General features: G+C 38.0%; 1 non-coding gene across 1 annotated transcript; it reads left to right on the top strand.

The window, feature by feature from the left end:
- Positions 1-11,644: 11,644 nt before the first annotated feature.
- Positions 11,645-11,808, top strand: LOC142428482 (U1 spliceosomal RNA). The gene has a single exon (XR_012780380.1). It is a non-coding gene; the product is annotated as a U1 spliceosomal RNA (small nuclear RNA).
- Positions 11,809-15,436: the final 3,628 nt, after the last annotated feature.

Genomic DNA, 15,436 nt, shown 5'->3' with positions numbered 1-15,436 from the left:
TAAAGATGGAACAGATTACCACCCAGGTTTTTCCCATAGGTAGGACTTCTACCTGCTTCCAATAAGAGCATGAAGAGAAGAGTGTGATGAGAAATCAACAGGAAACTACTTGAAGCAACAAGGGCTCTTCTACATGTTCTTTATTCTACAGTGCATTTCTCATAGGAAACGTCACCATCTTTGAGGGGATTGACTGACATTCTTCAGTATCTGAAATATTGCAACCCAAAAAATATGTTAGGTAGCTAGGTTTAGGGACTGAGTTGTCCCTCCCATGCCTGCAAAGGCTCCCTAGAGGAGGTTGGAAGGAAATCAGGTGATTATGTCACTTCTATGATGACCCCAAGCTCCTATTGAAGACCTCACCCAGGTGGGCTTAACCCAACCAATACTTTCAACCACACCTCCCCCAGCGCAGGGGTGGGCCAGAATCTGGGCAGGGAGCACTCGATGTCATGGGCTCTTGCTCTGTGGTTCGCATTCTGTACGTGGGGGTGTTCTTTTCCCCTGGGTTGCTTGTGCCCAGTTGTGTACCCCTTTTAAACTGTACAACCTGAAACTTGTCCTGTCCTTCATAAAAATGGGCTTCTGTGTGAATTATTTCATGTTCAAGGCCAAGAACCGAGGTCTCTCCCACTCGAGAAACTTCCAGATATAGTTTGAGTCTATAAAGAATTTGTTTTCTACACCCACGGAGGGTCAAGCTGAATCTGAGTAGACTCCGTGACAGTGGGATTGGATATTTTTGATCCTCCTAAGAAGGAACCCTGGTGGTGACATGATAATTCCTTAACAGAGAAGTTTGAGGTTCAAACGCACCAGAAGATTTCCCTACCTACTTCTCTAAAAATATGTAGCCTTGAAAAGCCTATGGGGAAGTCCTATTCTTAACTCTAAGGCTGCTTAATTAAATAGTATTGATGAATGACTATGTTGCTAGACCCTGGATTTATTCATATACATATAAATGTGATATCCATTTAATATTTTAAAATATTTTAATATGATCTATATCTTTATCAGGTTATTCATAGCATCGTCTCATCTCTACAGAAATATCCAGGCTAGTCAGATACGCATAAAATAATAAAATGCAGTGTGATAGATGGTTTATTAGTGAAATCATTCCAGAGCCTTTCTTATGAAATGAAAGGTCAATTAATTTTCTTAGGAAGTGAGCGAGGAAGGGCCATGTGATCTGGAAAGGCTCACAGAGGACACTGTGGTGGAGCCGCACTGGACACCTCGTGGAGGAATGATTTCAGCGAGAACAAAGGCGTGGGAGGAGCGGTGCAGGTGGTTGGCCCTGGCGGCACCCAGGCGGCGCTGGGGAAAGCAGCTTAATGAGGCTGAAAAGCTAGAGAGTATCCGAGTGTGAAACTACAAAAGTCCTGTGGGGTACCCTTTCAAGTGTGAACTTTTTAGGAATAGTTTTAATGAAGTTTATAACATTGCCAATGTTATAAATGGTGTGGCAGTTGCATCTATACACAGAAACGACACATGGGACAAAATTAATTTTCCCAATTGTCCCGCAAGTTATGGCAAGTAGCATAATTAATATTCAGCAAAATGATTTGGGCCATTTTAAATTTGTGTTAGGGCTTGGGCTTGTGATAGTTTTATAAGGTCTGTTTTATTTTTAAGAAGCCGCAGATGGGAGCGTTTCTCAGTTTTCTTTTGCTATTGTTGTTACTTTTTATGGGGTGGATTTTTTTTGTATCTAAAAGCCAAGATAGGTAAATGCATAGAGGCAATAACTGGAATAATGGTTTCTTTTGGGGATGGCAGGAGAGCTTGGGGAAAATGGAAGGCTAATAGCGATGAGTCCAAGACAGAAAATTATTCTAAAATAGATTATGGTGATGATTGCACAACTCTTCTTGATCTGATTAAACTCCCAAAATGTAGGATATATGGATTATGTGCCCCTAAAATAGAAAGATATAAAGATCAATAGCACTTGAAAATTTAATTTATCATTAAGCATAAATACAAAAGATTCACCAGAATAAAGTGTGGAAAATATTGATCTTAGCAATTTCATTTTATTTGGATCTACAATCAATGCCCATGGAAGATGCAGCTAATAAATCAAGTGATGTCCTGGTCTGGACAAATCTGCTGTAAATGATCTCTTTGAAGTGGTGGCTGTTCTCTGTCCCAAACATGGGCTTTTTAATAATCTCATTTGCATATGAAAGCTGGACACAGATGAATTAAGATGAAAGAAGAATTGAAGCCTTTGAATTACGGTGTTAGTAAAAAATATTGAATAGACCATGAACTGCCAGAAATGTGTCAAATCTGTCATGGAACTACAGCCAAGATGTTCCTTGCAAGCAGGAATGGTATCACTCTGGCCATGTTTATCAAGTGGGCCTGGTCTCTGAAGAAGGATATCATTCTTGGTAAAGTAGAGAGTCAGTGAAAAAGAGAAAAACCGTGAATGTTAAAGACTGACAGAGCAACAATGGTGTCTGATAGGTGTTACATGCTGTAATGTATAGGACTGCTGTAAGTTGCAATGGACCCAATGGAACCTTACTAAAAAGACAAAAGAAGACAGACCAAAAAACCCTATAATCCATCCAAAGTCCAAATACTCAAAGTGTGTTACAATTGCTGCCTAATTGTTTGCCTAAGTAGGCCAGTAGCAATCGTATTAAATGTGTCAATGATGTTAGATAGGAGAAATAAGAAAATTTATAATAAAATATTAAACCTTCTTAACCCAAATTCTTTTCAACATAAGGAAATAAACCCAGTTCACTAAGCAAATTTCTGCTGAAGCTAAGGGATTCTGAATGACCTTCATTGTCAGATTGTTGCACTGTGGTGACTTGTGTGTGGCAGTGATGCTGGAAGATGTCATTGGAATTTCAGATACAAGCAGGGTCAACTAAGATATATAGGTTTTAGTGGAGCTTCCAGACTAAGACAGAGGAGGGACAATCTACTTTTAAGGAATTAGCCACTGAAAAACCTTACGAATAGTCACAAAACAGTATGTGATAGAGCACCAGAAGATGCCCCCTTTTGGCTGGAAGGCATTCAAAATATGAGTGGGCATCCTCAAAGTGAAGCAAATCTCAATGAGAGCAAAGCTTTCAGGACCTCCATATGTGGATGAGATACAACTCAAAATGAAAAGAAACCACTGAAAACATCCATTACTCATCAGAATATGGAACATACAAAATAGGAACCTAGAGAAATTGGTAGTTGGAGAAATGAAATGGAAGTCATTAAGACTTAAGGCATTGGATACGGGGAGGAGATGAGTCAGTCAGGGTGCAGTATATCACTGATGAAACATACAACTTTCTCTGGTTCTTCAATGCTTCCTCCCCTCAACCCCCACTATCATAACCCCAATTCTACCTTAAAAATCTGGCTAGACAAAAGCATGTACATGGGTATAGATAAGAGCTGGACACACAGGGAATCCAGTACCTATAAACCCCTCAGGACCAATATTGAGAGTAGCCATACCAGGAGGGTAAGGGGAAGGTAGGGGGAGAAAGGAGGAACTGATCACAATGATGTACTTATAACCTCCCAGGAGTATGGAAAACAGAAAAGTGGGTGAAGAGGGACATCAGTCAATGTAAGGCATGACAAAATAATAATAATTTATAAATTATCAAGGGTTCATGAGAGAGGAAAGGTGGGGAAGAGGGAAAAGAAGCTGATACCACGGCTCAAGTAGAAAGAAAATGTTTGAAAATGATGATGGCAACAAATGTGCTTGGCACAATGGATGGATGTATGGATTGTGATGAGTTGCATGAGTCCGCATAAGTATTTAAAAACAACAACAACAACAAAAACCCTAAGGCATTGGTGAACTACGCATGATGATATAAGATCTGGATTGATATAGGCTACTTAAAAATCTAATAATAATGTAGTGGTTTATTTTGACCAAATAAACCAAAAATCAAACTCATTGCCATTGAGTTGATTCTGACTAACAGCCACCCTATAAGGCAGAGTAATTTTGCCCTTGTAGATTTCCAAGATTGTAACCATTTATGAGAGTAGAATCCTTATCTTTCTCCACCTGAGGGCATTGAACTGCTTACTTTTCAGTCATCAGCCTAACACATAGCCACCCCACTACTAAGTCTTCTCTTTTACTACTTGTTTCACTCAGACTCACTCACCGCCATGGAGTCGATTCTGACTCACAGCGACCCTATGGGACTGAGTAGAACTGTCCCTATGGGCTAGGGGACTTCACATCTACAGGAGTAGAAAGCTTCCTCTTTCTCTCTCAAAGCAGTTGGTCGTTATAAACTGCTGATCTTCTGATAGCAGTCCAAAGCATAGCCACTACGCCACTAATGTTTCCACTACGCCACTAATGTTTCCATAGCCACTACGCCACTACTCCCTATTTAGGGGAGTATAAAACTTCATCTTTTGCCAGCAGAGTGGCTGATGGGTTTGAACAGATGACTGCCGTTAGCTGCCCAATGAGCAACCACTAGCCACCAAGGCTCACGGTTTATTATAAGAGAGACAAATATAGGGAGGGTAGTCATGTTCATCCTCAAAAAGAATATTCAAAGTAGATCTTAAAGTACTATGCTATCTATATGCTTATAAGGTTGACAAGTTGATATTATTATTCAAATTTACACAGATTCTGAACCTTGTGATGAAGGAATTGAATTCTGCCAAATTTTTAGTCTGAAATTGATTACATATTCAACAAAGATGCATTGATGATTACTAGTGTTTTCCATGAGAGTATTGCAAACAAAGAGAAAGGAAGAGTACCCTTAGTAATAGAAACCAAGCTGGAGATTGCATGATAGAATAATTGTAAGACAACTTACCTTTTATAGTGAAAATACCTTTTATGTCAACATAAATGACAGCTATACATATGTATCTAATCAGATGGAATACATAGGAATCCAATTACTGACATTTGTGGGGGGAAAATCAAGGAGAAGTTCTATATTACTATCCTAAACAAAGTCGGGGGTTGATTGTGGAACACTTATTAATTGCTCAGATACCAGACAAATAGAAGTGGAAAAAAATTAAAACAAGCCCACAAGAGCCAAAATATGACCTTGAGTCCATCACACTTGAATTTAGGTACCGTCTCACATACAGATTTGACATATTGGATACTAATGATCAAAGGCCAGGCAATTGTACAATGACACCAGAAATGTCATACATGAAGAAAGTGAAAGGTCATTATAAAGAAATGAAAGAAAGCAAAGATCAAAGTGGATGTCAGAAGAGACTCTGAAACTCGCTCCAGAATCCATAGTAGCTAATGCACATGAAAGAGATGAAGTAGAAGAGCTACACAGGAACTTTCAAAGGACACCTTGAGAAGACAAAGTGAAACATTACAATGAAATCGACCAAAATTTGGCATTAGTAAATTGATGGGGAAGAACAAATGCAGCATTTCTCAAGCTGAAAGAACTGATTGACAAATCTATCCTCAATTTGCAATATTGAATGAGTTTTTAAAGAAAACATTGAAGGAAGGACACGGGAAACATCAAAAGACGATGGAAAGAATGCACAGATTCACTGTACCAGAGAGAACTGATTGACATGCTGCCATTTCAAGAGATAGCAGTTCTTTAATCCAACGAGAATGAATTAAGAATTCCAAACTGCACTGAAGACAAGAGGACAGCAATTGACAGAATACCAAATGAAGTGTTTCTAGAGCTGATGAAGTTCTTCTGGAAGCACTCACAGATCTATGCCAACAGATTTGGAATTCAGCTACCTGGCCAACTGAAAACCAGAGATCTATATTTGTGCTCATTCCAAAGATAGGTGACCTAATAGAACATGAGAATCATTTAATATCATCATTACTATCGCATGCAAATTCTTTCTTTGCTGAAGATAATCCAATAACAGCTACAGTCAATACATTGATCAGGAGCTGCCAGAAATAGCAGCGGAATTCAGAAGAGGACGTGGAAAGCAGGGTATCATGACTGATATTCAATGGATCTTGGCCGAAAATAGAGAAAATCTAAAAGATATACTCACCTGTATTTTTAAGTTTCTCATCACGCCATTGATACTGTGTTGAGAGTGTCACTTGGTATTTGGCTTAAACTTTGCGTTAATTTCCTCTGGTGTCCATGTTCCCAAAACATGATTGATCAACTACTGGTACAACTGTTGGTGACGTATGAATATAAAGGGAAATTAACAGCCTGAAAACAAAGTGATCAAAAGGATCAAAAAGTTCAAGGATCCACATATGACCTCCTCCCTGGGGGACGGACAACAGAAAAGTGGGTGTTAAACTTTAATTATAATATATATTTTTAAATTTCTATACAGTTTTTAAAATTTTTATATTATTTTATATATCTGCATCACACTCCGCTCAGTCTCATTTTTATTATTGTGTTTGTGTTATTATTGCTGTTTTCAAGACACTATAGTGTATATAGAAGTGTTTAAGTGTTTTATATGCATAGAGAAGTAGAATTTTTCATAAAAAGAAGACCAACTTCTCACAATCGTTCAGTATATGTGTGTGGTACTGTGGGAGTGTGCCTTGGGCTACTAAGCACAAGGTCAGTTATTAAAACCCGTAACTCAAAGGTTGAATAATGAAGCTATCTGTTCCCTTTCTGCCCAGGAAATCTTATATAAGGTTGCTATGTGTCAGAATCAACTGGAGGGTAATAGATTTCTTGGTATATAATTTTGTTTCATGTGTGTGTGTGTGTGTGTGTGTGTGAGTGTGTGTGTGTGTATGACAAACCTTTGACTATCTGATACAAAATAAGAACTCTATGTAACTCTCAAATTCATATTCAAATTAAGACAGACTTATGAACAGATCTCATTTGAAACTAGGGACTCTGTTTTGCATATGTATATATCTTGAAATTTTTGTAGAAATTAAATGAAATTTTCCCATGAACATGTTGAAGTCTCTTCTTATATATATCTGTTAAAATAAAGATTCTTGCCGGATTGTAACTACCAAACTTTTCATCGCTAAGTGCTTAACTGTTTGAGTCATCCAGAGACAACCTCATCAAGGAAGATATTACACATAAAAGGAGAAATCAGAATGAGCGGCATTAATGTTACAGTGATATATACATACTTTGAGAACTATTCTAGAAATCATGTCTAAAGAGAGACTTTCAAATACACTTGGACCTATCAGGAATCCTGCTTGAGAGGAACTTTAAAGCATAATCCTATGCTAGATTCATTTAATTTCTGGACCATCGTACCAACCCTACATACATTTATTAGATATACACTATGGCCCAGAAATTAAATAGAGAAAAGTTTGAAGTTGCCACTGATTTTGTGTTGCCTGGATCCACAATCAATGCTCATGGAAGCAGCAGTCGAGAGATCAAAAGGCATATGGCTTTACGTCAATCTGCTGCAGAGTACCTCTTTGAGTACTGAAAAAGACTGGAAAATAAGGACATTACTTTCAGGATGAAGGCATACCTGACCGAAATCATGGTGTTTTTAATTGCCTCATATGAATGTGAAAATTGGACATTGAGTAAGCAAGATCATAGAAGAATCAATACATTTGAATTGGGTGCTGCAGAAGAACATTAAAAGCACCATGGATGGCTAAAAATGACCATATGGTCTGCATTGGAGGAAGTAGGATAGAGGGTTCCTTAGAGGCAAGGAGGGACAGACTTTGTCTTACATAATACTGTGGACTTGTTGTCAGAAGAGACCATCCCCTGGAGAAGGATGTCACGCTTGGCAAAGTGGAGGGGCAGTAAAAAAAAAAAAATAGAAGGCTCTCAATAGAATGAATTGACACTATGTCATCAATGGATTCAGATAAAGGAACAATTGTGAAAATGATGCAGCACCAGGGTAATATTTCGTTCTGTTGTGCGAATTAATAAGATTGCTATCGGTTGGAAGCAACCTGACGGGCCCCTAACAACAAGAGCAATAAGTGCAAATCCTATCTTTCTCTCAAGAGCATTACCCTTGAAATTTCCATTGGATTAGAAAATGTTCTATCTTTTGTGTTAGTATAGACACCAATAGACACACCGGAGATGCCAATATATTTAGAGTAGATTCTTGAAATTATCTCTTTTTTTACTCAAATAAAAACAAAACTGATAGGTCCAGGTTTTCAAGAATAGATTAAATAATTCTAGGAATCTTTATGGTAGGATAAGTATGAAAAACTAACCTCTTAGCAACCTCCCCACCCCACAAAATTAAAACAAATATATTGTGTTTCTTGTATGTTATCTATTCTCTGCTATTCATATGCAACGTAGTTAGGTTTCTGATTCTTTTAAAGGTGGAACAAATAAACTTTCTTCTTATTTCATTACTATCATGTACCATGATCTGTTTAAATTAGCAATACACTCATCTTGCCGGATCTCTGCTTTGGCATAACTGTCAGAAAAAAGATTTAAATAACAGTAATGCACAATTTTAATAATTGCTTTGGTCTACACTTCAGTTATACCATTGGCTTTTCACTAAAACATGAGCCACTTCTAGACTAGAGCACCTTTTTGTAGTATCCATAAGGAGAATTTGCTCTCAAGTCTTTGCCTCTAGAAATTTGCATCCCAGTTAGCATTTATCGTAAACATAATGAGTATGTGACAAATATTCTGTGACAAACAACTCAAGGGAAAATGGCTAGTACTCATACACTTAACAAAGTAATTTTAAACAAAAGTATTAAATTTATGAGTTTATTATACTATTTCCATGTCTGGAGTTAACATATTAACACATCTTTGGCACTCAATAATTATGTAGAGAGAAATTGAATGGGTAGATCTTTAAAAAGAGAGACAAATGCTTCTGATAGATGTGGTCATATATTGTTTTTTTGCAAAAACCCAGAGCAGATCATAGTCATTATTCAAGATTGAATTGCATAAAAACATAAAATGGCAATTTTAAACACTGCAGTAGTGGGGACTACTATTCCCAAACATCTGCATTTTTAATATGCTTCTTTATTTTTGGCATTAACATTCATTCTCTTTATCCTGGCATCTGAAAGCCCAGAGGGTGCCCATGCCTCATTGCTTTAACATATGCTGTTTCAGTTTGTCAAAAGAATATGAGGCAACAGATTTTCAGTGGAGATTCAGTTTCTGTCCAACTGTGATCAAAATCATTATCATGAATGATCATTGCCAGAATAAAGCATTCCTAACCTGTGTGCCAGTCTGCAAGGTCATTTTAAAAATGATCTCAACTCTTGTTGATTGAATGCTTTGGAAAATGCGTGTTTTCTAGGGACTCTGAGGCTTCCAGAAACTCTTAGACTTCCTGTTAAAGAAAATGTTTGGACAGGCAATGTAGCAAATATTCACTATTCCGGGTTAAATGTGTCATGAGGCAGGGACGAGACTCGTACGTGGTGAATGTCAAGATAACTTTAAATAATGTGAAAGAAAAGTCCTGTTTTCTTTAAAATAATTTAATATCAACATTAAATGCCTTTTCCAGACCAATTCAACCTATAAAACCAGCTAGAAATCAAACTCTGAGAAATCTATACTATGCAATTCCTATTCTCTCATTTTGGACAAATTCTCTCCTACTGAACAGGGAGGAGGGAGCTAATAAAAACAATGAAATAACTATGTTTTTGAAGATGCCGATGAACCCTTGAGAAGTAACATTTAGAGATAAAAGTAGGCTCAGCCAGGTGAGTGCAACATTTGAGGGTATTTTCTCATTGAAAACAACAAAGGCTTCGGTGCTTGCGCTAGCTGGCTGCTTGTTTAGCTGAAAGCCTTTAAGACCCCAGATGCTATATCTTTTGATAGCCGGGCACCATCAGCTTTCTTCACCACATTTGCTTATGCACACATTTGTCTTCAGCAATCATGTTTGGGAAGGTGTGCATCATGGAATGCCAATGTAATTGCACAAAGTGTTCTTGCATTGAGGAAGTACTTAAGTGGAGGTCCAATGTCCATATGTTGCCTTAATACTAAACCTATAAATATATGCACATAGATCTATTTCCCTATCATGCTTTATAAATATATACATGCCTGTATTTAGACCTCTATATGCCCTTCGCTTCCTAGTGCTTTCCTCTATTTCCTTTTACTTTCCTCTTGTCCCACTATCATTCTCAGCCTTCATTTGGGTTTCAGTAATTTCTATCAGTTACATCGACCTTGCTGAATCTCTACCAGGCCTCTCACACCCTCCTTGCCACTAATTTTGGATCACTTGTTGTTCCCTTGTACCTGGCTTGGTAAACACCACCTCCTTTCCCTCGCCTTCCCCTCTCCCATGTACCCCAGGGACCATCAGTCCTGTTGTTTTCTCCTCCAGCCTGTTCATCCAGCCTATCTTATCTCGATAGACCGGAAGAAATAATAATATGCACAAAAAACAGGCATAACAAGAGAAAGCAACAAAAGAGACCATAGTGACAATAGTAACAAAGAAAACCAATGATTTAAATAAATAAATAAGTGCAAAATAAATAAAAGAAAAACCTGCAAACAGTTCAAGATACATTTGTTGACCTCTAGAAGTGTTCTCCAGTTGAGTCCAATGGGGTGCCGTGCTCTGACCCCAAAGTCTGTCCTTTGCACTCCCTTGGGAACACCCTGCTCTGCTCCCCCTGCTGCTCTTCTGAATGGCCTTAGTGTGTTGTCTCACTGTGGTGGGGTCAGACTGGCCAATCCCAACAGTCTCCAGTGCTGTCCACATAGAATTAGCACACCAGCCTGTGTGACCACGAGGTGTTGAAGGGATCAAGCATCAGGCATCAAAGAACAAAAAAAAATCATATAATTATAAATGTGGAGGGTGCAGATTGGTGACCCAATGCCCATCTGTAGGTAATGGGACACCCCCTTACAGAAGGGTCACCAAGAAGAGACGAGCCAGTCAGCATGCAGTGTAGCAACAATGAAACATATAACTTTTCTATAATTCTTAAATGCTTCCTTCCCCCCCACTATCATGACCCCAGTTCTACCTTAGGAATCCACCTAGACCAGCGTATGTGTACTGGTACAGATAAGAAAGAGCTCTCAACTCATGGAATCCAGGACAGATAAACCCCTCAGGAACAGGGAGTTGCAATACAATGAGGATAGGGTGAACATGGGGGAAGAAATGGGAAACCAATCACAATGATCAAAGTATTAGCCCACCCACCCCTTTCCAGGGTGATGAACAACAGAAACTTGAGTGAAGAGAGACAGAAACAGTGTAAGATATGAAAATAATAATAATCTATAATTTATCAAGCATTCATGAGGATGGGAGAGGGAGGGAGGGAGGGAAAAGAGGAGCTGATACCAAGGACTCAAGTAGAAAGAAAATGTTTTGAAAAGGATGATGGCAACATATGTATAAATTAATACAATGGATGTATGCCCCGCCAATAAAATGATTTATTAAAACAAAGAAAATAAAATGCAAACTTAAAAAAGAATCAAAGTAATTTTCCCCAGAATTTTGTAATTCATATTTTTCTTAAAGCAAATGAGGTATTGTGAGTTTCATTTACCCTCCTCCACCTTGATTTAAGTTTTAAGACTGCTTTTGCTCACAAATTCATTTGAAATAAACTTTTCCTCTGCTTGCAGACAGCACCTTAAATTTGGCATTATTATTAATACTTACCTGGCAGGGGAGATACCATGATCACGAAGGTGGTTTTCCCAGGGCGGGGCTTATCCATTGCACTCCAGCTGTACCTACCCCTGCGATTTCCACAAATGTGGGAAACTCGACTGCATAATTTGTGGTAGTGTGGGACTGCGTTCGCGCTCTCCCCTGAAAAAAAAATGGCATTACTTAGGAAGACATTCAGGGGAATGACTCTTACTTAAGAGAATGTAGGTGGGACGCATCTCCAACCCACGAATGTGAGGGTTCCCTCCAGGGCTGTCCTAGCCTCCCAGACCCCAATAGTATGAATGCTGAGTCTTTGCCCTCACACACTCGCTTCCCAGTTTCAAGTTTCCCACATAATGTCCCAAACTTCTAAACTTGGGAAAGGAATTTTTGGGGAGAAATCTAAACACTGAACAACAACAGCTTCCCAAACTGTGAGAGAATAAAATCGTCTGCTAAAGCCACCTTCTTGTGATAGCAGCACTAGATAACTAAGACACGATCTTTTTAATGTCTGCAGGATGCATGGTAAGATATACATTTTTAGTTCTGTTAGTTTGTGCCTGTTTCTTTAGTTTATGTAGTACCAATCAATTATATTAACTATTTTTAATGAATCAAGCTTTGGCATTCTTTGATATGTTTGTATTTTAATATTTTATAAGTTTATATTTATTATTGTTAATCATATACTCTAGCAATCACATTATTGAAAGAAAAACATAGCTTAGGAAGAAACTCAAAAAAGTATACTATTTATAGATGACTTGATTTTATATATTAACAAGTCTAGATGAATGTATGGACAATCATAAAATGAATAGAGGGAGTTTTCTGAATCTAAGATTAGCAAAAAAGTGAATTTTTGTCTATGTCAGCCACAAAACATCAAAATGATATTATAAATAAGACCCAAATGGTATGGATAAGATCTAACCCTCAATTGACACCAAAAATTATGTCTAATGGTCATTATATGAATACTACAGTTACTGAGAAAACTGTAAGATAACAAAGAAATATGCCACATTCACAAATTGCAAGAGTCAACATCATAAAGATGTAAAAGTCCAAATTGTTCAAGAGATTCAACTCAATCTAATAAAAATATCCGCAGTTCTCTGTGAATTGCAAAGTTGATTTTAAAGTGGCTATGAGAAGGACATATCTATTACTTTCCAAAATGAAGAAGTTAAAAACAGTCTATCTTTGTGATTTCTAAATGGGTCCAATTATGAAATGTCTTTCTGCTTGCTTAATCATCGGCATCTTTTTCTTGCTTATCATTTTAATTAAAATGGTTTGAGAATTCTCTCAATTTCAATAAAGTTTGCTACTCAAGTCAACGTGGTTTGTCAAATATAAGGAAACTTTCTAGTTCATTTTTACATATCCGTTTTACTAAAAATATCTGTTCACCATGATCAAATCTCACTTCAGTGTACATTAAAGAATGGAATAAAATAATCCATTTCCAAAATAAAGACAAGGCTCTTTATAATAACTCTAATACTTATTGATTAAAAAATAATCTTAGTGATTTTCCATATAGCAAAGTCCAGTTCTTTTTGTACGGGGGAATCAAGCACGTGACTGATAGCCCAAAGGATGAATGCGGTGAACCCACTAACTGCTTACGGAAAGAAAGAATGAGGAGTCAGTTGTCATAAAGACTGCAGTCTTGGAAATGTGATGAGATCCATTTTCTCTATCCTACATGCTCACTGTGAGTGAGAATCAATTTGATGGCAGTGCTTTAATATGGAGAGGAAGAAAAATGGAATGTTGGTAGAACTCTCATGTGGGTCCTCAAGATAATTCAGACTCATTGAGAACCCATGTCCCAGAAAAGGATTTTCTCTCCGGTTTCCTCGGTTATAAACGTTATGGAGAGAGATAGCCATGCTTTCCTTTTGCGCAGCCCCTGGTGGGGTTCAAACCACCAACTTAGCAATCAAGTGCTTAACGCTTAACATTCGGTCACCTGATTCCCACTCTGTTGGTTAGGGAGGATTGACAACATATGATGATAAATTCAGGCAAAGCCAAGAAATGTAGCTGGTGGCTTAGAACGAGGTGACACTGGGTCTATGTCACCGATAGATGGTAAAGAGGGATAGAAGACCATTTGGAAAGGTGATAAGCTAGCGACCACAATCACCCTGGGTCAATTAGAAATGCCAGACTTGGACTGCTTCTCATTTTGAAGAAGCAGCTCCTTATAGAAAACATTTGGAAAATCCCAGTGATGCATCCTTTAACACCTGAAATAATGATTAAGCTGACCCAGTTGTGTAGTATAGGCTGATAGTGTTTCTAGGCAGAACTGCATAAATGTTTTCCTATCTCTGATCTATAGTCTAAGACATAGAAATATTTGGAATTGTCTGCTCCTGTCTTAGTTTCTTCCTTGCTTTCTAATTTTTCTATTCTAGTACCTTTATCAGTCTGCATAAATATTTGCATTTGCACTGTGCTTCACCAGATTGCACTCTACTTGTGGGCAGGAGTCATATACATTGAGTATGCAATCCACTATTCTTAATGAATGACTATGTACTTCATATCTACTCAAACCAAGGAGCAAAAATGGATGCCTCATGCCAGGTTATAGCATCAGAACAGAGACTTGGTCTCAGCAGTCAAAATGCCATTTCTTTGCTATCGGTGCTAGGTGCCATCAAGTTCGCTCTAACCCATAGCGACCAACGAACAAGAGAAAGGAACGCGGTGAGTCCTGTGCCATCCTCACTATTGTTCTTACGTGTGAGCCCATTGTTGCTGTCAGTGTCAGTTCACCTCCTTGCAGGTCTTCCTCTTTTTTGCTGCTGTTTTACCCGGCATGAAGTCCTTCTCCAGACCAGGCTCTCCTGACAACATGTCCAAAGTACGTAAGATGAAGTCTCTTTAGTTAATGTAAACTTACAATGCCTTACTAGGGTGCATCAGAACCAGAGAATCATAACAGTACTAGAATTATTTATCTTATAGCAAAATGTCCAATTTTTATACATCCATTTTTAGGATTCCGTTCTTTGCTGCCCTGCTTATATCTCAAGGTGATGTCACTAGTGTTCTGTATCCATGTTTCAAATCTAAACACCCTACCAAGATAAAGAGAATGTGTTTCTCTTTGTGATCCAACATGCCCAGGTATGCAATGGAGAAGTTGGGCTAGTATAATTCAGACCTTTCAGATTTGAGCCCTTGCAAGCATGTAGAGCAATGATGGGGACCTAGTTCCGTGTCACAGTGTGAAAAACGTGACAAGGGGTCGTCTTTCATTGCTGATTAGATACATATTTTTAAAAAAACAACCTCTTTTCCCAGAAGCAGGAAAAACAGAATATTGTCATAACCATGACCTTTAATGGCATACACAACCCATCTCTCCTTTTGCTTTCTTGTTTCCTCGTGGATGCTGAAAGATCATGATGATGTTTAAAACATTCCACTAGATTTTCTGACTGTTTCTATTTCAGATATATATTTTACAGGATTTCCTTCCTTTGAAGTCTAAAAATGAAAGTGTGGAGTCTTTATGTCAAGATTGCATCTAAGAAGTAAACACTTTCTTGGGGAAAGAGTTTAAATAGTGTATCATTATTTTTAAAAAGCAATTGTGTCTTCTCATTTTCTGCACCTTGTTCTTGCTAGCATTTCATTTTGCCCTGAGGTTATCCAGCTTTGTGCAAATACACATAAGCCATATATTGATGCTTTTCATCTTCTTTTGAGTATTAAGAAACTCATAAAAATGCATGCTATTGTTTCCCATGCAGTACCGTAC

This window comes from Tenrec ecaudatus, chromosome 15 (genome assembly GCF_050624435.1).
Source record: "Tenrec ecaudatus isolate mTenEca1 chromosome 15, mTenEca1.hap1, whole genome shotgun sequence".
NCBI lineage: Eukaryota > Metazoa > Chordata > Mammalia > Afrosoricida > Tenrecidae > Tenrec > Tenrec ecaudatus.
Note: the sequence above shows the minus strand (reverse complement) of the source record. Positions and strands in the feature narration are given on the sequence as shown.